The following is a 27,858-nucleotide window of genomic DNA, read 5'->3' on the forward strand; positions in this document are numbered from 1 at the left end:
GGAGAACATGTTTACAAAAGTTACTTCTGTGCTCCAATGATATGGGTTACCAAGATGGCAGCAAGAAGGTTGGTAAAGGATGTTAATTGAGCTACATCACACTTTATATGTGCTTAATTGCCCTCTTGTATTAGTTTCCAAGGGCTGCTGTAACAAAATGGATGGCTAAAATACAACAGAAATCGATTCTCTTTCAATACTGCAAGCTAGAAGTGTGAAATCAAGGTTCGGAAGGGCGACGGTCCCTCTGAACTCTTTAGAGGAATCCTTCCTTGCCTCTTCCTAGATTCAGGTCATTTACAGGTAATCCTTAGGGTTCCTTGGCCTGTAGATGCATCATTCCAATTTTTGCCCTCATTATCACATAGCATTCTCTGTGTGTCGTTGTCTTCTCATGACCATCTTCTTATAAGGACACTAGTCGTATTGGATTAAGGGCCCTCCCTACTCCAGCATGACCTCTTCTTAGATTAACTAATTACGTCTGCAGTGACCCTGTTTCCAAATAGTGTGACATCCTGAGGTACTGAGAGTTAGGATTTCAACATATCTTTTGGCAGTGGTGGTACAATTCAACCTATGGTACTGCTGAAAGAGAAAATACTTTCTGAATCATTTTTGAAATGGGGAAATTTTTTGTTTTGACAAAAATATGCAGGATATAACTATCTATTTTCCAGACTCTTACTAAAGATGCCTAGATAAAAATACTTAAAATACTTAAGTACTGAAAGTGTTAATAGTTAAACTAAAAATGAAATCCAAAGAACTTTTCTGCTACTGTAATGGGTCGTTTAAAAATCCAAATCAATTACTGTTCCTATTGCTATTTCTTTTCTTTTTCTGAGACAGGGTCTCGCTCCATTGCCCAGGCTGGAGTGTAGTGGTGTGATCTCAGCTTACTGCAACCTTTGCCTCCTGGGTTCAAGCTATCCTCTCACACCAGCCTCCAGAGTAGCTGGGACCACAGGGGCACAGCACCACACCTGGCTAATTTTTGTGTTTTTTTGTAGAGACAGGGTTTCGCCATGTTGCCCAGGCTGGTCTTAAACTCCTGGGCTCAAGCAATCCACCTGCCTCGAGCTCCCAAACTGTTGCAATTACAGGCATGAGCTACCATGCCTGGCCCCTGTTGGTAATTTCAACATTAAATTTATGTTTTATGCAATGTAATTATGAAGAAAAATTATTTACAAAAGGAGTGCCTTATTTTTTATATTAATGTAAGTCCAGAACTTATATGATTTTTTAAGAGCCAGATTTTCAAATATCTCTAGATATACTGTTGCAAGTTCAGGATTGAATAACTTTTGGAAATTATTTGTTTCTGCCATCAAGTAGTAATATAGAAGGTCAGATGTGAACAAACTGAATAATTCAATTGCTATTAATTTTTGGGTTGTATTGCTCTAGAGCCGTGAGACATGATTCTTAATTCTTGTAAAATAAATCACAGTAACGTGTCTTAAAAAGCTAATCAAATGTTAAGATTTTACTTTCAAAGTGATGCTATTTTCCCGCATGTTAATGAATAGAGTGCTTGCCTCATACATAATTATTTGGGTCAGCTTTCTTTTGGAATAAAAAAGATGCAACAACATTGACAAATTCCTTTTGTTCTACATGTAGTGATTGTGTATTTCACATCTTGTTACATGACTGTGCCCAGTGAATGATGTAATTGGGGGTACAAGGTACCTGCTCTGCTGGGCATAATTTTTACTCATTATGGCAGGTTTACAAGAACTATGGAAGAAACTAGAAAGTAAAAGAGATCACCAGTGGCATTACATTTTTGTGACAAAAAGAGGCAAAGGCTGTAGCTGAAAATCCCAACATCAGAAGATTTGTGAGTGCACCCGGGGTGGCAGGGAATGTCTGTATCACTGCATCAGTATTCAGAATGATGCTTTTTGTATCATAAATTCTTATAATACTCTAGAAAATTGGAATGTGTAGAATTAACAATCCGATTCATGTGTAAGAGTAATAAATGAACTTTGAACGTGTCTCTCAATAGTTATATAAGACAAACAAAACCTTGAAAAAGACCCTTACATGAAAATACAGGTAACCTGAAACTGCTTTTCTTAAGTCCCAGTGGAGTAAAGTAGACTGCAAACATAATATTTCTCTTGCCTATCATATAATTCTCATAAACATAGTTCAATTGGACTGGCCAGAAAAGGACAGTTTTAGAAGAGAAGATGTTTATAGATTTTGATGAAAGCTGTGACAGTTTAGATAGGAGTCACTCTGGGTGGTCAAGCTCCATTTCAAAATGTGTAAGGAGTAACCAAGGAGATAAGACACCAAATTTCTTTCACAGTTGTTGATTGATGAGAAATGTGTGACTTCTTGGGCAATCTTCAGAAAACAATTAAAATGTTTCTTATGTATCTGGAAGAGTACTATATAAAGAAAACATATAAGGTATTGCTGAAGAATTTTAAAACTTAACACCAGGTTACCATCTCAATTTGTCTTTTAAGATTAACACAACAGAGAATCCCATATACTAACTCTGAAGAACCTTTCCAAGTATTATTCTTTAGGCCCTTTCCCTCCCTCTCTCCCTCCCTCCCTCCTTCCGTCCCTCCTTCCTTCCTTCCTTTCTTCCTCCGTCCCTCCCTTCCTTCCTCCATCCCTCCCTTCCTTCCTTTCTTTTATCCCTCCCTTTCTCCTTCCCTCCCTCCCTCTCTCCTTCCTTCCTTCCTTCCTTCCTTCTTCCTTCCTTCCTTCCTTTCTTCCTTTCTTCCTTCCTTCCATCCCTCCCTTTCTCCTTCCCTCCCTCCCTCTCTCCTTCCTTCCTTCCTTCTTTCCTTCCTTCCCTCCCTCCCTCTCTCCTTCCCTTCTTTCCTCCTTCCCTCCTTCCTTCCTTCCTTTTTTCCTTTCTTCCTTCATTCCTCCCTCCCTCCCTCTTCCCTTCTTCTCTTCCTTCCTCCCTCCCTCCCTCCTTCCTTCTTCTCTCCCTCCCTTCCTTCTTTCCTTTCTCCCTCCCTCTTCTCTTCCTCCCTCCCTTCCTGACTCCCTCCCTTCCTCCCGCCCTTATTCCTTCCTTCCTTCCTTCCTCCCTCCCTCCCTCCCTCATCCCTTCCTTCTTCCCCTCCTCTTTCCTTCCTTCCTCCCTTCCTTCATTCCTCCCTTTCCTTCCTTCCTTCTTTCCTTCCTTCCTTCCTTCCTCCCTTCCTTCCTTCCTTCCTTCCTTCCTTCCTTCCTTCCTTCCTTCCTCCCTTCCTCCCTCCCTCCCTTCCTCTCTTCCTCCTTTTCTTCCTTCCTCTCTTCCTTTCTTCCTTCCTTCGTCCCTTCCTTTCTTCCTTCTTTCCTCCTTTCTCTTCCTCTTCCTTTGTTTTTATCTGTCTTCCCAATGAAAAGGTAAGTTCTATAAAAGGAGGAGAATTTTTTTGAGGGAAAGCTTTAAGCTTAAAGATGAATAGGAGTTAATTAAAGAGAAGGAGAAGAATATCTAGACAAAGGAACAGCTGTGCATTGTCCCTGGTACATACAGCAGCTCAGTGAAAATACATGCAGCTGAAACCAGGAGAACAAGAGAACAAGGAAACAACCAGACATTTAAGAATTATGAAAGAATTTTGCCTTTGACTTAAGAGGCATGAAAAGACATTAAATTATTTTGAGCTTGTGAGTACTGGAGGAGATGATGATATTTACAATTTGAAAATGATTGCTTTGGCTGTGGTGTGGAGAACATATTGGAGGGAGTCAGGGGTGTGCTTTCATCCAAATGACCAAAGAAAAATGTGTCTATAGTAACATCAAGTTTTCAGACACTACTTACATTGAGACCATAAGATGGCATTCTCCAAATGCATGGTGTATCTCCTAAGACACAGCATTTGGCTCTTTTAATTTCCCCTGCAATGTTCAAATAAGGTCCTGAATCAAACATATGAAGGCATATCATTGGGGAATAAATAGACTGGAAATTCCAAATGTCTTTGCCATTGGCCTCCTTCCCATTAAATAAATAACTACTTTACATTACGATCCAGATTTCCATAGAAGCTTAATAATTCATAAAGGAAAGACAGTCTGTTTCCCAAGTAACCTTTGTGTTTCTATGTAGCATACGTACAGAACCACAGTTGGGGTTTTTATTTTTATTAAGGCATGCTACTAGAAGCAGTCCTATTTGGTGCCCATCTCGTAGAAGCCAATGTTTTGAAATTAGTTCTAAACCTAAATGGGTAGAGTGAAAGCCACAGTTAAAACCAAATATCAGCAGAGAAGACTGTTGGCGAAATGTTTGAAAAACTCACTCATATGTTGCATATAATAAACAGGATTTCAGCATGTAGTCCATCATATAAATTGAGTATTTTGTTTGCTTTGGAAACCAACCGACCTCTGTGTTATGGTCTACAGTTTTGATTCTCTGGATAATAATCCTTTGCTTTGATTTTTCTAGGCATCTTTTGAGCATTTCAAAGCAATTGTAAAGTCAGTCTCAGGCCTATAAGGACTGTGAGGTTCTTGGAAAATTATAGTATCTAAATTCATCAGATTATTATAGCCTCCCAGCTTGCTTCAGATGCTCAGCCCTGGAGGGAGAGTTTAACTCTGTCTGCTTTCTGATTAGAGCCTTTCATAAGCATATTACATGGGATGCTGGAGATTTATGTTCATGGACTTCGGTATTCCCAAATGACCACTCCATGACATTATTTTTAACCCTTTGTGACTGTTTTCAAAATTAGGAATTTGATCTTACTTTTCATACAGTCATTATTTTTATACTGCCAGGCTGTGTACACAGTTTTGTGAATATTTTAATTAGAGATGGGAACTTGTCTGCATAGGCAATAGGCCTTGACAGAGACCTTTGAGTTCCAGAGTGTTATGGAATATTTCAAAGTTTTAATGAGCCCTGGTTTAAACAAAGATGCAGTTTGAAATCACATTATAGTTTAAACAGAAATTCTACGTAGTAATAGACCTTGAATAAATTATGTATTATTTTGCCCCAAGTTCTAAAAGAATAAATTGTAGCCTGACTTCTAAAGACACCAGGTCATATTGGGAATATTGCTGTTTTAATTTTGCTGCTTAATAATGAATGTGGTCTGTTTTAATATTTATTTTTTTTGTCCATATCATCAATTTTCTTTCATCTCAAGGTATTATTATTGGTAGGCAATTGCTAATATATTAAGGAGAAGAGACTCATTTTTAAGTAAATTTTTTATGTTCTTTGCTAAGTTTCTTTTCTCCCTCTTGTCCCCTTTCTATTTTTTATGGTTTACTGTGGAATCTTATCTTTTTTTTATGCTGTACTCCTCAAGTTGAAGGTCAGAGGCCGTTTCATAATGCTCAAAAAGAAAACAGATTTCTGTTAAGAACTACTTTTATTTGCACCGAGATAATGGGGTCTCTGTCCATGTTACAAACAATGAGAATTCCTTGAGATGTTTAAAAGACACATTTATGAACACAGGACACATTGTTGGCTTTAAGTGTTGTTTTCAAGTTGTGAATGTTGAACAAGATAGCCAGAAGATCACATACCATTAGCATGATGAGTGCTAGGGAGACTTGTATTAAAGCATGGGAGCAGTCAGGGAAGAATGAGTGTCAGAAAAGAGGAATGATATGACCAAGGCTCCCTTTTGGAACCTGTAGGAGAGTTCTGGAATGCATCCAATAAAATGGGCATTTCACAGTGGTCAAAAGTCTCCTCTAGTGAAAGCATCTTCCCCTGAGCTAGAATGTATCAGCTATGGATATTTCTCTTGCTACCTTGTGATTATATTTCCTAGGATAAAACAGTAGGTCATCCCTGCCATAAATTCCTAAAATCACAGGAGTAGTAATGATCTTCAAAGTTCTTTCAGTTGCTAGTCTCCTTGCTAAATTGGATCCCATAATCATGGCCCAACAATTGTTTTATTGCATTCATAAAGTTTTAAAGATGAAAGTCTACCAGAGTCTCATTTTCTTAAGACTATAAAGCATTGTAGTTAAAGTCTTACTCCAGTTGACCCAGTCATGCCAGTGGTTAATTCAGATTTTTTTATCTGTTTTCTGTTGAGGTATTGGTTACCAATTCTTCCTTTCTTTAGGCCTACACTATTAATATTAAACCAGACTACCAAGACATGTAACCATTTAGTAACTTCAACTCCCAAATGAGGAATGGATTATTGATTTTTCTGGTAGAAAATAAAAGTTAAGACAGCTTCATTGAAATCGTATATCTTTTAGCCAGGCATGGTGGCTTATGTCTGTAATCCCAGGGACTTGAGAGGCTGAGGTGAAAGGACGGCTTGAGGCCAGGAGTTCAAGGCTATCCTGGACAACATAGCAAAACCCTATCTCTAAAATAATAATCATCATCATAAATAACTTAGGCATGGTGGCATGTGCCTGTAGTCTCAGCTTCTCAGGAGGCTGAGGCAGGAAATTGCCTGAATCCAGGAGTTTGAGGCTGCACTGAGCTATGATCACATCACTGCATTTCAGCCTGGGCAACAGAGTGAGACCCTGACTCTAAACAAATAAAAGAAAAACAAGGTATTATTATTATTATTATTATTATTTTTAGAGACGGAGTCTCACACTGTCGCCCAGGCCGGAGTGCAGTGGCACAATCTCGGCTCACTGCAAGCTCCACCTCCCGGGTTCACGCCATTCTCCTGCCTCAACCTCCCGAGTAGCTGGGACTACAGGCGCCCGCCACTGCGCCCGGCTAATTTTTTGTATTTTTAGTAGAGACAAGATTTCACCGTGTTCGCCAGGATGGTCTCAATCTCCTGACCTCGTGACCCACCTGCCTCGGCCTCCAGAAGTGCTGGGATTACAGGTGTGAGCCACCACACCCAGCCCTTTTCTTTTTTTCTTTTTCTTTTTCTTTTTCTTTTTTTTTGTTGAGATGGAGTCTCTTGCTCTGACTTCAGGCTGGAGTGCAGAGGAGCGATCTCGGCTCACTGCAACCTCTGTCTCCTGGATTCAAGTGATTCCCCTGCCTCAGCCTCCCAAGTAGCTGGGACTACTCGGCGTGTACCACGATGCTTGGCTAATTTTTTGTATTTTAGTAGATATGGGGTTTCACCATGTTGGCCAGGATGGTCTCGATCTCCTGACCTCATGATCTGCCTATCTCAGCTTCCCAAAGTGTATAGTACCTTTTTTATAGGCTCTATGTTGACAACAAATCTTTGCTAATAGAGATATCACCCCTTGCCAATTTAAACAGTAGAGGTACATTATTTTCTTAATAGTTTTGATAATGATATTGAATTCATATCCCTCAATAAGGAAGAGTGTGGTTTGGTACAATCTGCAGGTATTGATTGTAAGTCCCAGCCATACCCAGGGCAAGTTATTTATTTTCCTTAAGCCTTTGCTTCTTAATATATAAAATGGGTATGATGACATTTACTTTATGTAATTATTTTGAGGAAGAAAGAAACTATATCCCTAAGATACCTAATAAGCCCTTGATAAATCATACCCTGGCTTTACCTCTTCTTCAATTCAACGGAAGGAGAAATACTCCTATTCCAAAGTGGTAGATTTTATTTATCTTGGCTGGTAGATGTTATGTTTAGGACACTGTTGAAATGCTGTTACTATCTCTTTGAAAGTATCTCCTGTTGTTTAGGATAAACACCTTTTTACTTTTCAACAGTTTAATCTTATATTTAAATCATTGTGTTATCTGTCCCATAAAGGCCAGGAGATACTTGAGACTGTCACTGATACAAAGTTCAAAACATTTTCTGTGACTTTATTCCATATTATTATGGGCTTTTTTTTTTTTTTTTTTTTTGACCTTCCAAGATGATTGTTATTTTCTTGATCTGTTTAAAAGGATATCATAGCTTCATTTTGAATTAAAACAATGAGATGGAGGCTGGGTGTGGTGGCTCATGCCTGTAATCCCCACACTTCAGGTGGCCAAGGTGGTTAAGATCGCTTGAGCCCAGGAATTTGAGATGAGCCTGGGCAGCATTGGGAAACCCTGTCTTTACAAAACATTAAAAATAAATTAGCCAGGTATGCTAGTGAGCACCTGTAGTCCCAGCTACTCGGGAGGCTGAGACCAGAGACTCAATCACTGGAGCCTGGGAGGTTGAGGCTGCAGTGAGCTGAGATTGTGCCACTGCACTCCAGCCAAGCGATAGAGCAAGACCCAGTCTCACAAAAAACAAAACGAAACACCAGACAACAACAAAACAAAACAATGAGATGGTTCATATTTTCTTCTGTCTCTTGCCCCTTTTGTTTCAGAAGCCCTTCCTAGGAATGTTCTTCTACCTCAAAGAGATAGTTTGGGATTGCTGAACAGCTCAATAATATTATAAGCTCACCATCAACCGTGTATTGCTCACAAAATGTCTGTATTCTGTACTGTGGTGGTAGATGAATGACATTTTGTTGAGACACCATAAATGTTAACACATATACTTTACATATTTCAATTGACTTTATGAAAAGCTTTAATTTGATCCTGAAAATGGGAAGGTGATGCATGAAATTGCTGAGTATAGACATATCAGGACCATCTAATCTATGGTAATTTGTTTATAGTAAACATCATAGGGGTGTCTTTCTGAACATTTTCTACTACAGGCACTTTAATACACTACACATTTGGAGCCACAGTTTCATTGCAGTGACTACACATCTTGGAAAAAAGTAACGCTTTGCCTGAGACGTATTTATTGTCTACAGGACAATTTTTATGTAGTGTCATGACTATGATAGATAGTAAACAAACCAATAAAACTGACCTCCAGCAATTTACATGCACCTTTGTGAGGCTGGAGGAAAGAACCTTGGATTTATTATATACCTCTTTTTATTGCAAAGTTATAATTATATCGGTATAAGAGATAGTCACAGGGCCCTAAACAGAAAGTTGTTCAATATCAGTACAGTCAGATCGTGGAAGACTTCTGTCATTTCACAAGTGTTAAATCCTATAAGTATACCTGGAAGAAAATTTAAATCTTTAGCCTTTGTTACCTATTCCATTGTTTGTTTTATTATTCATTCATGTTTCCTTCACCTGTCCAAAGAATTTGGGCTTCATGCAACTTTAAAAAGCAGAATATATGAAGAGCTTATTATAGAAGTGTTATTTATTAAATTCAGCTTTCCTCAGCATTTTCTTTTAAATCTTACTTTGGATTGTTATATCCAGATTCTTTGCTTTTTTCTTTCTTACTCTTGCTTTCTCAATCTTTCTGTCTCTCCCCGTCTCTGTCTCTTTATGTGTTCTCATACCCCAGCTATTTTATTTTAAGGTGAAAACCTATTTTTTAGAATATTGTTATAGGAAAACAATTCAGTGATACATTTTAATGAGAGCTTTTAGGAGAGCTGAAAGATATTTAGAGGGATTCTGTTGGAGGACATTAAGCAAGTGGACTTCATATTTATAGGTATCCCAATGCAGACTCTGCTACTTGATCTAGGTTTTGTGAACTAACGACTGAATGTCATCAAGCCTTAGCCTTCCCATCTGCTAAGTGAAAATAATCTGCTTCTTGTGGTTTTTATAACAGTCAATTGAGATAATGCAAGAAAGGCAGCTAGCTTAGCTTAGTAGCTGGCTCATAGTAGGCACTACAAAATGTTAGCTATGATATGTGATAAATGGATAATAACAATATGCTTTATCATCAATAAATGGTATGCTAACATTCTAAAAACTATTTAAATGAAACATGCTTTCTCTTAATAAATGCGAGTATATTGGATTTAATCCTCTCCATAAAACTTAGTGTGCAGACCCTGTTTTTAAAATGCTCAGTCCACTTAAAAGAAACTATGTAACACGTATTTTCATGTCTAAGTGTTAACGTGGCGACTGTATCAATGGATTATTTTCAGCAGACTGCATTGTCTGTCTTCTGTAGTTCTTTCCTGTGAAACTTCCTAATATCACAAAGATGAAATACGAACATATGGCTGAAAGTAAGAAATCGGCAACAAGGTCCCACATTCAGAAGACTGCAGCTGGAAGTATTTTTTCCTTTGCTTCCATTTCATCAAGTTTAACTTGAGAAAATGTTTATGAATGTGAATTTATTTTTTAAATTATGCATAATTTTCATCTTAGTGCCACTACATGACTTTGAAACAGTTTTATGTAGCTGGCAGTTTTGGTAGTTTTATTATTGCAGACTGACCTGTAAGATTTGAGTTTTTCTTTTCCGTAGTTAAAACATGATCCCACATCTCAAAATTAGGCAGCTGGTGCTTGTTTGTAAACCAAGGAAGGAGGGCCTCCTCTATTATTTTTGCTCTACCAAACCTTTGCAAAGTTTTAATATCATCCCTGATGAAATATATTTTAAGTGTATGCTTTAGGTTAGGCCTTCTCATGCATATTATACTATTTAATTGTAGTATAATTATGCATATTATACTATTATACTATTTAATATGCATATTATACTATTTATATTATAAATAGTATTATACTATTTAATTGTTATGCATATTATACTATTTAATTGTTACAAGAATCCTGTGTGATAGGTATTATTTCTCTCATTTTTATAAAAGAGGACCCTGAATTTCAGTTTAAATAACTATCCTACTATCACACAGTTGTTAAATAGCAAGGCTGGAATTCAGACCCATGTCCACCTGACTTCAAAACATATTCTCTTTCAGTTCCACCATGCTGTGCCTGTACTTTTAAGTGAAATATCATGAATATCCTGGATCAAAGAAGAATCTCTATATTGGAAGAAACACTTGACTTATTGAACAGAGTTTCAGATGAACATACCCATTTAAATGCATTTACATCTTGCTTAGAGGCAGTAGTTTCTGAGGGAACTGAAAATAAGCAATTAGATTTAATTCACTTGTAGGTGTACACCTAAGGCCATACCTACACCAGCTAAATAAATGGAGATTTTAGTATCTTTCACCAGGGAGCAGTAATATCTGTGTTGCCATTTTAGGAAATGTATAATCTTACAATATATTTCCATTTAAAACAGTATAGCAGATTAAATTCATTTCAGCACTGTATATCTCACATTTGACTATTTTATTGCAGTATTGTAATGACTTTATCTGCCTTAGTATAACATCTGAATCTTTTAAAAAGGAACAGATGAGAAAATGACAACCAAATGCCATTTAAATCACCTTCATTTTGAAGAAATTACTGATTTTTTTAAATGTAGAAAATTATTTTTCCAGAAATAAAGCAATATTTGAAGATTAATAATGAGTATTATTGATAAGTCTTTGCATATATGGGAAAATAAGTAAAATAAAAGATACTGTCACAAATTACTTTTTCAGGCTCAGCAGAAATAAAACCAGAATCCAAAGAGGGAATACTTTATTATTTATGTAATTAATAATTTTTATATGAAAAATAGTTATTTTGCTAGCTTTGTGATTAATTTATTGATTGCTAGTACCAATATTGTAGTTAATGTTCTACAAATATGCAATACATATTTAAGAGAGAAATGCAGTCTTGTTCATTTTTAGTTCTTTGGTGGATTAGATAATTAGGTATTCAGGATTATTTCTCCCCTTTCAATTGTATGAAACCTGAGGTGATAGATTTTATATTTGCTTCAGTTGTTGATTATTTTTATCTATAGCGAAATGTGTTAAATCCTTTTGGTTGCCATTGTTTTGATAATTATACATTAATAGTTTAAGAGTTCTCAAGTTTCTGAATCCTTATTCTTAACTGAAATATTGACAGTTGTCCCTTGAATAATGCAAGTTTGAACTGCATGGGTTCCAGGATTTTTTCAAGAAATTCAGTTGGCCCCTCCCTATCAATGAGTTCCCTATCCACAGCCAAATGTGGACTGAAAATATAGCATTCATGGGATGGCTGACTTTTTGTATCCACAGGTTCTTCAGGGCCTACTGTGGGACTTGAATGTGTACGGATTTTGGTATCCTGCAAGAGGTCCTGGAACGTATCCCCCATGGAAACAAAGGGATAATTATTGAGATAATTATAAAGTCACATGCAGTTGTAAGAAATAGTCCAAGGAGATTCCTTATACACTTTGCCAAGTTCCCAATAATGGTTGTCATTTTGTAAAACTGTGGTATAATATCACAACCAAGATTGTGACATTGTTACCACATACCTATCTTATTCCAATTTTTTCAGTTTTGCTTATACTTGTTTGTCTATAAGTGTGTGTGAATGTATGTGCATATTGAATCCGTAATTTTAAAAATAACTTCCTGTTCTTGGGAAGTCAAGGCAGGTCATCAGGTCATCAGGTTGTTACTAGTATCCAAAAAGATGTTTACTTGCTGTTTAAAGTGAACACTGAAATGCATAATTAAAGGCAGTACAAGATCTTAGTGATATTAATAGACTGTTTACTTTGATTTGCATTTCCATGATGAGAAGTTAAATTAAATTCTTCTGGATTAAAGCCCTCTGAAGAATTTACCTCTATCTCCTTTTAAGAGAAGGGAAATACAAGGCCGGACGTGGTGGCTCACTCCTGTAATCCTAGCATTTTGGGAGGCCAAGGTGGGTGGATGGCTTGAGTCTAGGAGTTCGAGGCCAGCCTGGGCAACACAGTGAAACTTGATCTCTATGGAAGATACAAAAATTAGCCTAGCTTGGTGGCCCATACCTGTGGTCCTAGCTACTCAGGAGGCTGAGGCGGGAGGATCACTTGAGCCCAGAAGGCAGAGGTGACAGTGAGCCCATCATAACATAGAATCATAAATTTAGTAGCCCAGGGGAATTTAATGATATGGGCTCTTCCTGACTCAACATGGATTACGTAAAATCAAATCTCTTTTTAAAAATCATTTCCTTATTTCTATATTTGTAAGAAATTAAACCAGTTGGAAGAGTATAAAAAGGAGCTTTAGTTTTCTGATTTTTAAGTGACATATCTTTTCTTTCATTTATTAGTTTCATGTCATCTTATCCTATATAATTTTAAGTCATCCTATATAGTTTTGCAAATACGATCTTTCCTCCTTTTAACCCTCCATTCCTTCCTTCTTTTGTGTATTCAAGTAGTTATTTATTAAATCCTTCACTTTATTCCAGGCATAATACCACATTTTAGGAACAACTTATGATTAGACATGATGTTTTCCTTTATGAACCACATAACTTGGGTATAGTTGGACAGACCTTAACAGAGACATTAGTCAGGCATGAACACACAGATCCATGCACACGCATGCTACAGTGCGGTAGATATTCTGATGGATGTTAGTGGGAAGGTAAACGGAAGACATGAACAATTCTAACTGAAGGTGGCTGCTTATCAAAAGGCATTTTGGAGGCCTGCCTCTTGATGTCAGTTTGCTGATACTATACACACTATTTCCATATTGAGTTATAAAACTAGGAGTCTTTAGTTTTCTCAAATTAGTAAAATGCTGAAATAAAATAAAATATTACAATATAAATCTCTTAATAATAGGATCACAAAAGCCTTAGTAGAATGAACAATTTAGAGAATGGTCAGTTCTAGTATGGGTGTTAGAATATTTGTAAAATAAATGAAGAGTTGTCACCTTCATTTCATACAGTAGAATATATTTATGACTAACAGGATTCTACATGAGGTCAGGTGGGCATTGCTATGATTTGTAATTGGAGTCTTCTTTACCCTCTCCTAATGATGTTGGCTTTCTCTTCCTTTGTAATTGATTGCATGTATGTAAATTAATTTCTCTTAAGTGCTTTAGAATTTATTCTATTAAGGAGTGTCATTTCAAATCTTATTTATATTATTCTCTTGCTTCTACCTCCTGTCTTAAACTTCAGCTCTGGCCCTGCCACCTTGATAATAATTTCATATAACAAAGCTGAAACTGAAAAGGTTTTACTGTAATTTGATGTTCTGAAGAAAAGGCGGTCTAATGGTTCATGTAGCTGTGATTAAATATAAAGGTGGAAGTGTTTGCTTCTTCATGGACACAAGTTGAGTTTGCAGTATTGATTTAATAATCTTCAGCTCAGCAAAATTACTTAAGAAAAGTGATCCCCCAAATGCAAGATGATTACAGGGCCAAAAGCAAAGGTGATGTTCATTACATGTTTGTTCAGCAAATGAATAAATAAACGGAGTGGTGAGAACTAAATTCCACATGTTCGTACACAGTTTATTCATGGAACCATCTTTTTTATATATCATGGTTTAGTAATAAGTAATGGTAAATACGTTCATTGTGTAGTAGCCTTGATTTGCTTTTACTTTGTTGGCTTTGATAAGTCAAAAGTGTGGATTAAAAATTTACATTAAAAATGTTATTTTTTTCCTGAGTATATGCTTTATTTAGGTTTAACATCCTTGGTTTAGAAACTGAAATTATTAGAATGACAAAAATCACAATGATGATAACAATAATATCTGCATTTTCACAGGATTCTAAGGAATAACCTTTGATTTTGATAGAGATATTTGTAAGTGTGAGGAGCTATAGTAATTAATATTTTTGAAAAATAGTGGAGGAAATGCCTGTTTATATTTGAAACACTGCCAATTTTCCCATCAATAAATTAGGATTGTCCCTGACTTTTTAATGTAATTGTCCATTATACATTTAGTCATTGTTATTTGGTGTATCAGTGTTTGTTCAGAACTTCTATTTTCTTCCTAGTAGCCATCTCTCATGTAAGTGGGTGACTGTTGCTATTCCATAATCTTGATCAACTCTTCTCTCCCACATTGCCACTTATCTAATTGCATTAATTTTATTCAAAGTTTTCTATTGAGTTAAAAAGAAAAAGGAGGTAATATATAAATCTACACTAAATAACTTAGAAATTATAAGGACTGTATTCTCAAAAAATTAAGATTGTGCTAATTAATAAAGATGCTGTTGCTTCCATTTTGGTGGCTTACCATGGCAGTAGTTTATTTCTTAATTGCTCCTCCTAAGTCTGTTGTGAAAGTGAGACCACAGAGAGTGGCACCCAAGATGGCCGAATAGGAACAGCTCCAACCTCCAACTCCCAGCATGAGTGACACAGAAGACGGGTGATTTCTGCATTTGCAACAGAGGTACCCGGTTCATCTCACCGGGGTGTGTCAGAGAGTTGATGCTGGTCCACAGGTGCAGCCTGACCAGCGAGAGCTGAAGCAGGGCGAGGCATCACCTTACCTGGGAAGCGCAAGGGGGAAGGGAATTCCTTTTCCTAGCCAAGGGAAAGTGAGACACACAACACCTGGAAAATTGGGTAACTCCCACCCTAACACTGCGCTTTACCAAGGGTCTTAGCAAACGGAACACCAGGAGATTATGTCCCACACCTGGCGTGGAGGGTCCCACACCCACGGAGCCTCCCTCATTGCAAGCACAGCAGTTGGAGATCTAACTGCAAGGCGGCAGGGAGGCTGGGGGAGGGGCGCCCGCCATTGCTGAGGCTTAAGTAGTTAAACAAAGCCGCCAGGAAACTTGAATTGGTTGGAGCCCACTGCAGCTCAAGGAGGCCTGCCTGCCTCTGTAGACTCCACCTCTGGGGACAGGGCCTAGCTAAACAAAAAGCAGCAGAAACTTCTGCAGATATAAAAGTCCTTGTCTGAGAGCTTTGAAGAGAGCAGTGGTTCTCGCAGCATGGAGGTTGAGATCTGAGAACCGACAGACTGCCTTCTCAAGTGGGTCCCTGACCCCTGAGTAGCCTAACTGGGAGACATCCCCCACTAGGTGCAGACCGACACATCACACCTCATATGGCTGGGTACACCCGGATACAAAGCTTCCAGAGCAAGAATCAGACAGCAACACTCGCTGTTCAGCAATATTCTATCTTCTGCAGCCTGTGCTGCTGATACCCAGGCAAACAGGGTCTGGAGTGGACCTCAAACAAACTCCAACAGACCTGCAGCTGAGGGTCCTGACGGTTGGAAGGAAAACTAACTAACAAAAAGGACACCCACACCAAAATCCCATCAGTACGTCACCATCATCAAAGACCAAAAGCAGATAAAACCACAAAGATGGGGAAAAAGCAGTGCAGAAAAGCTGGAAATTAAAAAAATCAGAGTGCATCTCCCCCTCCAAAAGAACGCAGCTCATTGCCAGCAATGGAACAAAGCTGGATGGAGAATGACTCTGACGAGTTGAGAGAAGAAGATTTCAGTCGATCAAACTCAGAGCTAAAGGAGGAACTACGTAACCAGCACAAAGAAACTAAAAACTTTGAAAAAAGGATGGATGAATGGATAACTAGAATAATCAATGAGGAGAAGACCTTAAAAGAACTGATAGAGATGAAAACCATGACACGAGAACTACGTGACGAATGCACAAGCTTCAGTAACTGACTTGATAAACTGGAAGAAAGATTATCAGTGATTGAAGATCAAATGAATGAAATGAAGCGAGAAGAGAAATGAAGAGAAAAAAGAGTAAAAAGAAATGAACAAATCCTCCAAGAAATATGGGATTATGTGAAAAGACCAAATCTGCATCTGATTGGTGTGCCTGAAAGTGATAGGGAAAATGGAACCAAGTTGGAAAACACTCTGCAGGATATCATCCAGGAGAACTTCCCCAAACTAGTAAGGCAGGCCAACATTCAAATTCAGGAAATACAGAGAATGCCACAAAGATACTCCTCGAGAAGAGCAACTCCAAGACACATAATTGTCAGATTCACGAAAGTTGAAATGAAGAAAAAAATGTTAAGGGCAGCCAGAGAGAAAGGTCGGGTTACCCACAAAGGGAAGCCCATCAGACTAACAGCAGATCTCTCGACAGAAACTCTACAAGCCAGAAGAGAGTGGGGGCCAATATTCAACATTCTTAAAGAAAAGAATTTTCAACCTAGAATTTCATATCCAGCCAAACTAAGTTTCATAAGTGAAGGAGAAATAAAATCCTTTACACACAAGCAAATGCTTAGAGATTTTGTCACCACCAGGCCTGCCCTACAAGAGATCCTGAAGGAAGCACTAAACATGGAAAGGAACAACAGGTACCAGCCATTGCAAAAACATGCCAAAATGTAAAGAACATTGATGCTAGGAAGAAACTGCATCAACTAACGAGCAAAATAACCAGCTAGTATCATAATGACAGAATCAAGTTCATACATAACAATATTAACCTTAAATGTAAATGGACTAAATGCTCCAATTAAAAGACACAGACTGGCAAACTGGATAAAGAGTCAAGACCCATCAGTCTGCTGTATTCAGGAGACCCATCTCACATGCAGAGACACACATAGGCTCAAAATAAAGGGATGGAGGAAGATCTACCAAGCAAATGGAAAACAAAAAAAAGCAAAGCTTGCAATCCTAGTCTCTGATAAAACAGACTTTAAACCCTCAAAAATCAAAAGAGACAAAGAAGGCCATTACATAATAGTAAAGGGATCAATTTATCAGGAAGAGCTAACTATCCTAAATATATATGCACCCAATACAGGAGCACACAGATTCGTAAAGCAAGTCCTTAGAGACTTACAAAGAGACTTAGACTCCCATACAATAATAATGGGAGACTTTAACACCCCAGTCTCAATATTAGACAGATCAATAAGACAGAAAGTTAACAAGGATATCCAGGAATTGATCTCAACTCTGCACCAAGCAGACCTAATAGACACTTACAGAACTCTCCACCCCAAATCAACAGAATATACATTCTTCTCAGCACCACATCACACTTATTCCAAAATTGACCATATAGTTGGAAGTGAAGCACTCCTCAGCAAATGTAAATGAATAGAAATTATAACAAACTGTCTCTCAGACCACAGTGCAATCAAACTAGAACTCAGGACTAAGAAACTCAATCAAAACCACTCAACTACATGGAAACTGAACAACCTGCTCCTGAATGACCACTGGGTACATAACGAAATGAAGGCAGAAACAAAGATGTTCTTTGAAACCAATAAGAACAAAGATACAACATACCAGAATCTCTGGGACACATTTAAAGCAGTGTGTAGAGGGAAATTTATAGCACTAAATGCCCACAAGAGAAAGCAGGAAAGATCTAAATTTATAGCACTAAATGCCCACAAGAGAAAGCAGGAAAGATCTAAAATTGACACCTTTTTTAGATCTTGCTCTAGAAAAAGAAGCAAGTGCAAACAAATTCAAAACCTAGCAGAAGGCAAGAAATAACTAAGATCAGAGCAGAACTGAAGGAGACAGAGACACAAAAAAAATCCAAAAAATCAATGAATCCAGGAGCTGTTTTTTTGAAAAGATCAACAAAATTGATTGACCGCTACCAAGATTAATAAAGAAGAAAAGAGAGAAGAATCAAATAGACACAATAAAAAATGATAAAGGGGATATCACCACCAACCCCACAGAAATACAAACTACCATCAGAGAATGCTGTAAACACCCCTATGCAAATAAACTAGAAAACCTAGAAGAAATGGATAATTTCCTGGACACTTACACTCTCCCAAAACTAAACCAGGAAGAACTTGAATCCCCAAATAGACCAATAGCAGGCTCTGAAATTAAGGCAATAATTAATAGCCTACCAACCAAAAAAAGTCCAGGACCAGACAGTTTCACAGCCGAATTCTACCAGAGGTACAAGGAGGAGCTGGTACCATTCCTTCTGAAACTATTCCAATCAATAGAAAAAGAGGGAATCCTCCCTACCTCATTTTATGTGGCCAACATCATACTGATACCAAAGCCTGGCAGAGACTCAACAAAAAAAGAGAATTTTAGACCAATATCCCTGATGAACATTGATGCAAAAATCCTCAATAAAATACTGGCAAACCTAATCCAGCAGCACATCAAAAAGCTTATCCACCATGATCAAGTGGGCTTCATCCCTGGGATGCAAGGCTGGTTTTACATATGCAAATCAATAAATGTAATTCATCGTATAAACAGAACCAAAGACAAAAACCACATGATTATTTTAATAGATGCAGAAAAGGCCTTTGACAAAATTCAACAGCTCTTCATGCTAAAAATGCTCAATAAATTCGGTATTGGTGGAATGTATCTCAAAATAATAAGAGCTATTTATGACAAACCCACAGCCAATATCATACTGAATGGGCAAAAACTGGAAGCATTCCCTTTGAAAAGTAGCACAAGACAGGAATGCCCTCTCTCACCACTCCTATTCAACATAGTGGTGGAAGTTCTGGCTAGGGCAATCAGGCAAGAGAAAGAAATAAAGGGTATTCAGTTAGGCAAAGAAGAAGTCAAATTGTCCCTGTTTGCAGATGACATGATTGTATATTTAGAAAACCCCATTGTCTCAGCCCAAAATCTCCTTAAGCTGATAAGCAACTTCAGCAAAGTCTCAGGATACAAAATTAACGTGCAAAAATGACAGGCATTCTTATACACCAGTAACAGACAAACAGAGAGCCAAATCATCAATGAACTCCCATTCACAATAGTTTCAAAGAGATTAAAATACCTAGGAATCCAACTTACAAGGGACGTAAAGGGCCTCTTCAAGGAGAGCTACAACCCACTGCTGAGGGAAATAAAAGAGGACACAAACAAATGGAAGAACATATCATGCTCATGGATAGGAAGAATCAATATCGTGAAAATGGCCATACTGCCCAAGGTAATTTATAGATTCAATGCCATCCCCATCAAGCTACCAATGACTTTCTTCACAGAATGGGAAAAAACTGCTTTAAAGTTCATATGGAACCAAAAAAGAGCCCGCATTGCCAAGACAATCCTAAGCCAAAAGAACAAAGCTGGAGGCATCACACTACCTGACTTCAAACTATACTACAAAGCTACAGTAACCAAAACAGCATGGTACTGGTACCAAAACAGAGATATAGACCAATGGAACAGAACAGAGCCCTCAGAAATAATACCACACATCTACAGCCATCTGATCTTTGACAAACATGAGAAAAACAAGAAATGGGGAAAGGATTCCCTATTTAATAAGTGGTGCTGGGAAAACTGACTACCCATAAGTAGAAAGCTGAAACTGGATCCTTTCCTTACTCCTTATACAAAAATTAATTCAAGATGGATTAGAGACTTAAATGTTAGACCTAAAACTATAAAAACTCTAGAAGAAAACCTAGGTAATACCTTTCAGGACATAGGCATGGGCAAGGACTTCATGTCTAAAACACAAAAAACAATGTCAACATAAGCCAAAATTGACAAATGGGATCTAATTAAACTAAAGAGCTTCTGCACAGCAAAAGAAACTACCATCAGAGTGAACAGGCAACCTACAGAATGGGAGAATATTTTTACAATCTACCCATCTGACAAAAGGCTAGTATCCAGAATCTATAAAGAACTCAAACAAATTTACAAGAAAAAAGCAAACAACCCCATCAAAAAGTGGGCAAAGCATATGAACAGACACTTCTCAAAAGAAGACATTCATACAGCCAACAGACACATGAAAAAATGCTCATTGTCACTGGCCATCAGAGAAATGCAAATCAAAACCACAATGAGATACCATCTCACACCAGTTAGAATGGTGATCATTAAAAAATCAGGAAACAACAGGTGCTGGAGAGGATGTGGAGAAATAGGAACACTTTTACACTGTTGGTGGGATTGTAAACTAGTTCAACCATTGTGGAAAACAGTGTGGCGATTCCTCAAGGATCTAGAACTAGAAATACCATTCGACCCGGCCATCCCATTACTGGGCATATACCCAAAGGATTATAAATCATGCTGCCATAAAGACACATGCACACGTATGTTTATTGTGGCACTATTCACAACAGCAAAGACTTGGAACCGACCCAAATGTCCATCAATGATAGACTGGATTAAGAAAATGTGGCACATATACACCATGGAATACTATGCAGCCATAAAAAAGGATGAGTTCATGTCCTTTGTAGGGACATGGATGAAGCTGGAAACCATCATTCTCAGCAAACTATCACAAGAACAGAAAAAGAAACACCACATGTTCTCACTCATAGGTGGGAATTGAACAATGAGATCACTTGGACACAGGAAGGGGAACATCACACACCAGGGCCTATTGTGGGGAGGGGACAGTGGTGAGGGTTGGCATTAGGAGATATACCTAATGTAAATGACGAGTTAATGGGTACAGCACATCAACATGGCACATGTATACATATGTAACAAACCTGCACATTGTGCATATGTACCCTAGTACTCAAAGTATAATAAAAAAATTAAAAATAAAAAAAAGCTAGTGAGACCACATAGATAAATAACTCAATATAATGTCTGCTATATTATAAGTACTTAGTAAGTGTTGTAAGATTTATCTTCATTATTTTATAATTGAGAAGAATCGAGGAAGGAAATGGAAAAAAATGTAATGACAGCCAGTAAGATGAATAAACATTTTCCATTGTTTTAAATATGGTTGTGCAAGTATTTTTTTTTTCACTAATGCATAAGTGCATTCCTTAATTCCTCCTTTCTGGAACTCTATAATATCAGGATAATGTCAGTGGAGCAGTTAATCCTGGTTATCTAGAAATGGAATGGGTGACCCACCTTTGATGTTGACCTTCACAGCCTCATTCCTCTGCCTGGGTTAGCTGTAAAGTAGGAAGTACCAGTGTGGGGTTACTGTGGGCTGAATGTCTCCATTACCTGTGGGGGTAGAATCAGCTCTGGGAGCTCTGTTCCTGTTTCCTTTTGGATTCAGTATGATCTTTTATGCCTCCCTTTTTCTTCACCTGGAATGAAAGTGGTTCCAGCTGAAGGCTAGTATTAGATTGGCTAATTGCGATTATCAAGCAAATCTACGTGTTGAATGAGACTAGTTTTTATCCATATGTTTTATATCCTTCTTTATTTATTAACAATTACAAAACACTAAAATAGGCCAGGTGTGGTGGCTCACACTTGTAATCCCAGCACTTTGAAAGGCTGAGGCAGGTGGATCACCTGAAGTCGGGAATTCAAGACCAGCCTGATCAACATGGAGAAACACTATCTCTACTAAAAATACAAAATTAGCCGGGCGTGGTGATTCTTGCCTGTAATCCCAGCTGCTCAGGAGGCTGAAGCAGGAGAATCACTTGAACCTGGGAGGCAGAGGTTGCTGTGAGCCGAGATCGCGCCATTACACTCCAGCCTGGGGAACAAGAGCAAAGCTCTGTCTCAAAAAAGAAAAAAAGCACTAAGGTAAAACTTATAACATGTATTGAATTCTTACTATGTGCTAGACATAATACTGAGTCTTTTATCTATATGGTCTCATGTTCATGACAAACTTAGGAGGATCAGTTAGGAAATTAAATTGATTCCATGGCAAGTAGCAACCAGTCGAAGGATCCAGAGTGAATATAAACTAGTAGTGCTCAAGACGGTTAGCAAAGTTTTTTCTAATATGGTCTGAATTATTGAATCCCAGGAGTATATAATTCCCACTTTTAATGATTTATGAAATCAATGTTAAGAATCTATAAAATTTACTTTAATAATATCTCACATATTTTCTCCTTATCTACATGTGCAATTCTTTTTCAGAATAAAAGTATCACAGTTTCTCTTTTTTGGGGGAGGGGGTCAGATTCATCATATCAGAAAATACAAAAAATTAGGACATTCATGTATTTGGTGAAGGAGAAAATATTATAGATTATTACTATAAATTGAAAGTAAAGTGCTCAAGCCTGTGTTCTTTGCAATGGCAAGTCATTATTTTGACTCTAAGAATTGTTCGTAATGATTTCCATATTGCTACACCTATTCTCCTTTAACTCTACTCTTGCTATACATATTCTACTTTAACTCTATCCTGGATAACTGATGTTTAAGACGAATAATATAAATAAATCAGAGGCCTGGCATGGTGGCTCACACCTGTAATCCCAGCACTTTGGGAGGCCAAGGAGGGTGGATCACCTGAGGTCAGGAGATTGAGACCAGCCTGGCTAACATGGTGAAACCCTGTCTCTATGAAAAATATGAAAATAGCCAAGCATGGTGGTGGGCACCTGTAATCCCAGATACTCCGGAGGCTGAGACAGGAGACTCGTTTGAACCTGGGAGGCAGAGGTTGCAGTGGGCTGAGATCACACCACTGCACTCCAGCCTGGGTGACGAGAGTGAAACTCCATCTCAAAAAAAAAAAAAAAAAAAAATAGAAATCAGAGTGGGTTTAAAGAATGCTATGCTTTAAATTTGTGGTTTTACTTAAGTCGGTGGATGTACAGAGGAAATCAGATGTAAGTGATTTATTAAAATATTTTGGTAAGTCATCTTTACATTTATGCCTATCTTCTTTAGAAACAAAAAGATGTTTTGACAGATATCCATAATTTCAAACAATTTCTATCTTCTGATATTATTTATTAAAGTGTTTGGTGTTTGTAAGCAACATCTACCATTTGCATGGTGGAGTTTTACAAATATCTTTTAGATTTAATAACTTTTTGGCCATGTAAGTATTCTGATATATAGTCATGAAACAAAAATGATTTTAACAATTTGAAGTTTTTTGTTTGTTTTTAAAGAGAAGCAGTTGACTTCTTGCATCATGTAGCTAATTTGTATAATTGTGGTGGTTTCTGGGGGTCTGATTCTGCTTTCAGGCATCACAGCATAACTTGTGAATGTATTCATTCAGAACTTCACCAAGTAGGTCATAGGAATAAGTGATGAAAAGAAACTCTGAGTGTTAGGCACTGTATGCTGAGAGGACATGATAAATGTACTCACCTCTCTGACCTTTAGTGCTGGAGGCGATAACTTTCAGGATCCGTATACGAATTTCAGGAGTTCGTGTGAAATTATCACAAAAGAGCAAAGTAAGTTTTCCTAATAAGAAAAATATTTTATAAGAGTAGTATAATATAAGTTGAAAGCAATTTAAAAGTCATTTTCCAATAATTTTTAGAATATTTTGTCCAAAATTAACATATTTACAATATTGAACAACAGAAACTCTTACCATCGGTTATGATTTCGTGGTCTTAAAACTGTTTTTTTAACAACAAATTCTAGCCATTTGTTTCATCCAATTTGGCAGTGATTTTATCTCAAGGCAATGTTCTCTCATTCATTAAGCCTCTGCCTTACAAACAATTTTATTTTAACATAACAAATGTGTTAAAATGCTTAACATTCTATTTGTTCAATTTTTTGAAGACATTCTTTCTGATTTCTTAAAGGAAAGAGATGCTGTATGTTGCTTTAGTCCTTTGCCAGTCCTCCCTCTGAGATGCCATTCCTGATTTCCCCAGGTTGCCTTAGGAGATTTTTTTCCTTACTGGTAAAATTTTATCTTATACCTTCAGCAAACACTTGTTATGTTGAGTCATGATTATCTCACCACTATTAGAATAAGTCACATAAGGAAAAAGTCCACATTAGATTCATTTTACATCTTCAGTATTCAGCACTGTGACTGGTATTGTAAGTGTTTAACAAATAATTTTGAATAAGTAAATATGTATTTAAGTAAAGTTCAGCTGGATATGATTTTATGAACAAAATAATTCTGGGAATAATACTGCCTTCAGAAGTCTGATACATGGTGGGCTATTGTAGGTCCGTTGATCACACCCAAATAAGCATATGTAAGGATTCTCTGTTAGGACCACTCCACAGCAAGAAACTACGCTCATGAGTGATAATATCAGCCTGCCTGCCTTCCTTTCCTCCTCCTTTACTTCTTCAAAATCTGCCATCTCTATACTCCATATTCATGTTGGAAAGGGAAAGATCCAAGGAAAGTGAGAGAAAGGAGAGGAGAAGACAGAGAAGAAGAATAACATATATATGGAACACATTTATAGTTAATTTACTGGGCATGCTGAATGTGTGATATAGACATATTTTACAAGTTGAAGACAGTGAGGGCATGAGATTTTCTAGTTTGCAATAGCTACGTACAATTTTGCATCAGGTCATTTCTGGAGAAAATGCTATCAATGCAAATGAAAAGATGGGGAATGGTTTTGGTGTCCTTTACACTTGGTATTCTTGGGAAGCAAAGCTCACAAATCTTCCCTCCCTCCCTCCTTCCCTCATTCCCTCCCTCCCTCCCTCGCTCCCTTCCTTCCTTCCTTCTTCCTTCCTCTATCTCTTTCTTCTTTTTTTTTCTTTAATTGAGACAGGGGCTCACTCTGTTTTCCAGACTGAAGGGCAGTGGCACAGTCACCGTTCACTGTAGCCTCCAACTCCTGGGCTTAAGCAATCCCCCAGTCTCAACTTCCTGAGTAGCAGGGACCACAGGCACAAGCCACCACGTCTGGCTAATTTTTTGTATTATTATTATTATTTTTTTTTTGTAGAGATACGGTCTTGCTATGTGACCATGCTGGTCTCAAACTCCTGGGCTCACACAATTCTCCTGCCTTGGCCTCCCAAAGTGCTGGGATTATAGACATGAGCCATTGCACCCAGCCTAAATGTATCATATCTTATGCTAGTAATGGCATAATATAATGTCAGTTAGTGCTTATTCTTCAGAGAAAATATTTAGTTATTAAATATACTAAAATACAACATTAAAAGTCTGATTATAACATGGAGAGAGGGGACTCCATTGTCTTAAATCAGTGAATCTTATAGCTTTCTTCTTTCTGAAATTTTTGGGACAGAAATGTAAAATGTTTTGTGAACTCCGACACTCACATCGTAAGCTTGCCACCCTGAGCCCTGTGATGCTTACACAGTGTTTTGTTTGTTTGATCTTTCCTACCACCTTACCTCCTTCAAAACTCACCCTGTGGCCCCGTCCTTCAGGCACTCACATTCTGCTTTCCAAATTGACTGGCAGCTAATCTTATAAATGAATCCACTCTAATGGATGCTGATATGATACTGGGTTTGAGGTCAATCCTTCCACCTAGTTAAGTTGTTACATTTTTTTGAAAGAGGCAGTCTGATAAAATATGAAAGGGTCAGAAAACCAGAATTGGAGTCCTGGTATCACTACTAATTTTGTAACTTAAATCAGTCATTTTAGCTTTGAGCCCTAGCCCAATCAATATGATGAAAAAAATTATACCTACTCTTTTTACTTTCTATAGCCCTACCAGGTGCAAAGCATTGTAGAGATATCTAGAAAGTTGCATGTAGGGAGACAGAAAATACATACAAATCACTCTTATAAGGAAGAAAGTGATGAAATGTATTAGAGTTAAAAATCACATACTTTGGGAATTCAACAGGAGCAATCACCTCTGAACTTCTGACAAAGGAGAGGCTGTGTGAATTAGGGAAGTGTTCACTGGAGAATGGCAGATAGACTTCAAAGGATAGCTGGGTTGAAACAAAACACTCATGATGGGTCCTTCAAGAAATACACCACACAGCTGAAGCCTTCAGAACACAGCAAGACTGAGTATGTACTGCACTCAAAACACAGAGTGTCAAGGAGTCTGCTTTTCTTCTCATCAGTTATGTGTAACGTAAGAATATATGCAACTGTGAAGAAATGCGCCTGTTAGTCAGACACTCCGGAATGACCAGGAAATGGCTGCAGCGTTCTTCAGCTTTAGAAATGATACTTTTGGAATTATTTTCTGAAATCAATAATATTTTCAACAATGTAAGTTCAAACTGTAGAAATCAGCAACTTTGTGCCAAATTATAGCCTATAAGTTAGATCTTTCTATCGACTAAGGCATTTTCAAACTAAATAAATGCATAGTATGTTTATTGAAGATGCCACCTGTAAGAGAATTTAGTGCATGACACAGTTAACACTTTAATGTTTAGTACTGCATAGGACTTATTCTCCTAAATTTTGGGATCCGCATCACAGTTTCATAACATATTTAGATATTATATGAGGTGCGCTGGCAGTAGTATTAGCCATGAACTCAAGTATCCTAGGGTCTATATTCATTGTTTATATGTTACATTTTTATTTCTTTATGGTTCTGTTTTCCACTCTATTTTTTAACAAACTCTTTTTAAAGACACATGATACTTGTTATACTTGTTCTCTGAATAAAAATTTAAAAATCTGTAATGGAATTCTACTTCAGACCAGTCTTCTGAACATTTCTATTAGTTCTAGAGACTACCTCACAGTGTACTATTAGCTCCCTGGGTTAGACTGAAAGCTTTCAAAGTAATGCTTTTATTTTTCCCTTGTCATTTATTCATCTGTCAAATCATTCTGCCATCTTTTGGTTTTATAATATTGTTACCTAAAAAATCACCTCTTCAGTCCCAACTGGAGCCTCCTGAAGATCTTTACTTCCAGGCAAAACTCATTCTAATCACAACTGAAGTCTAACAATATTTACCTGTCAAAGCTTATCAGTATATTTCCTTTCATCTCCAACTATACCATCTCATCATGTTACAATACATGACCATATCTTGGTTTGTTATAGATATCAAGCTAACACAGGATCTAGCACATCTACAAACAAACAAGTATATGTGATTGTTAAATATCAGCAATAACTTGTGATAAGTTCTCTTATAAGTGAATTATCTTCTTCTAAATTAATGACTGCAGCCTATGAAAAGCAGGAAGTTTTAACAGACTATATGTTGACTAAATAAATAAATAAATGACATTGATTGACTAAATTTAGAGCCGTAAATATCAATGAGTTCTATTGATGTTCTATACTGTATTCTTTAAAAATTATTTCTTCCTAGCTTGTCATCGGACAAGATCAATAGTTGATTTTTATCCTGTTTCTTCTTTGGAGTTTTTCCTCCTGGAGAAAAACACACCTTCTCTGACCTGTACTCTTCGTGGACTGACCTTTCTGTGGCCCTCCTGCTGGTAGACTGACTTTTAGCTGCTGCACATCCTACTGCTGTTTCCTGTGCCTGCTAGCCAAGTCCTCTTCCAAGATGATTCCCCCCTAACCGGAGCTCCCAAAACATAACCTCCCTCTGTTTCTTCACATTTGGATCAGGAAATGGTATCAGGTCAGCTGTGACACGGAATGTTGTCTAGAAGGTCAGGGAGGGTTTCTGGCAGCAAAGA

The 27,858-nt window shown here is 37.5% G+C and overlaps 1 protein-coding gene across 3 annotated transcripts in view; it reads left to right on the plus strand.

The window, feature by feature from the left end:
• The window catches only part of ZFPM2 (zinc finger protein, FOG family member 2), a 489,523-nt gene that overhangs the window by 206,730 nt on the left and 254,935 nt on the right, over nt 1-27,858 (plus strand). The window lies entirely within an intron of this gene.

This window comes from Theropithecus gelada, chromosome 8, assembly GCF_003255815.1.
Source record: "Theropithecus gelada isolate Dixy chromosome 8, Tgel_1.0, whole genome shotgun sequence".
NCBI classification, from domain to species: domain Eukaryota; kingdom Metazoa; phylum Chordata; class Mammalia; order Primates; family Cercopithecidae; genus Theropithecus; species Theropithecus gelada.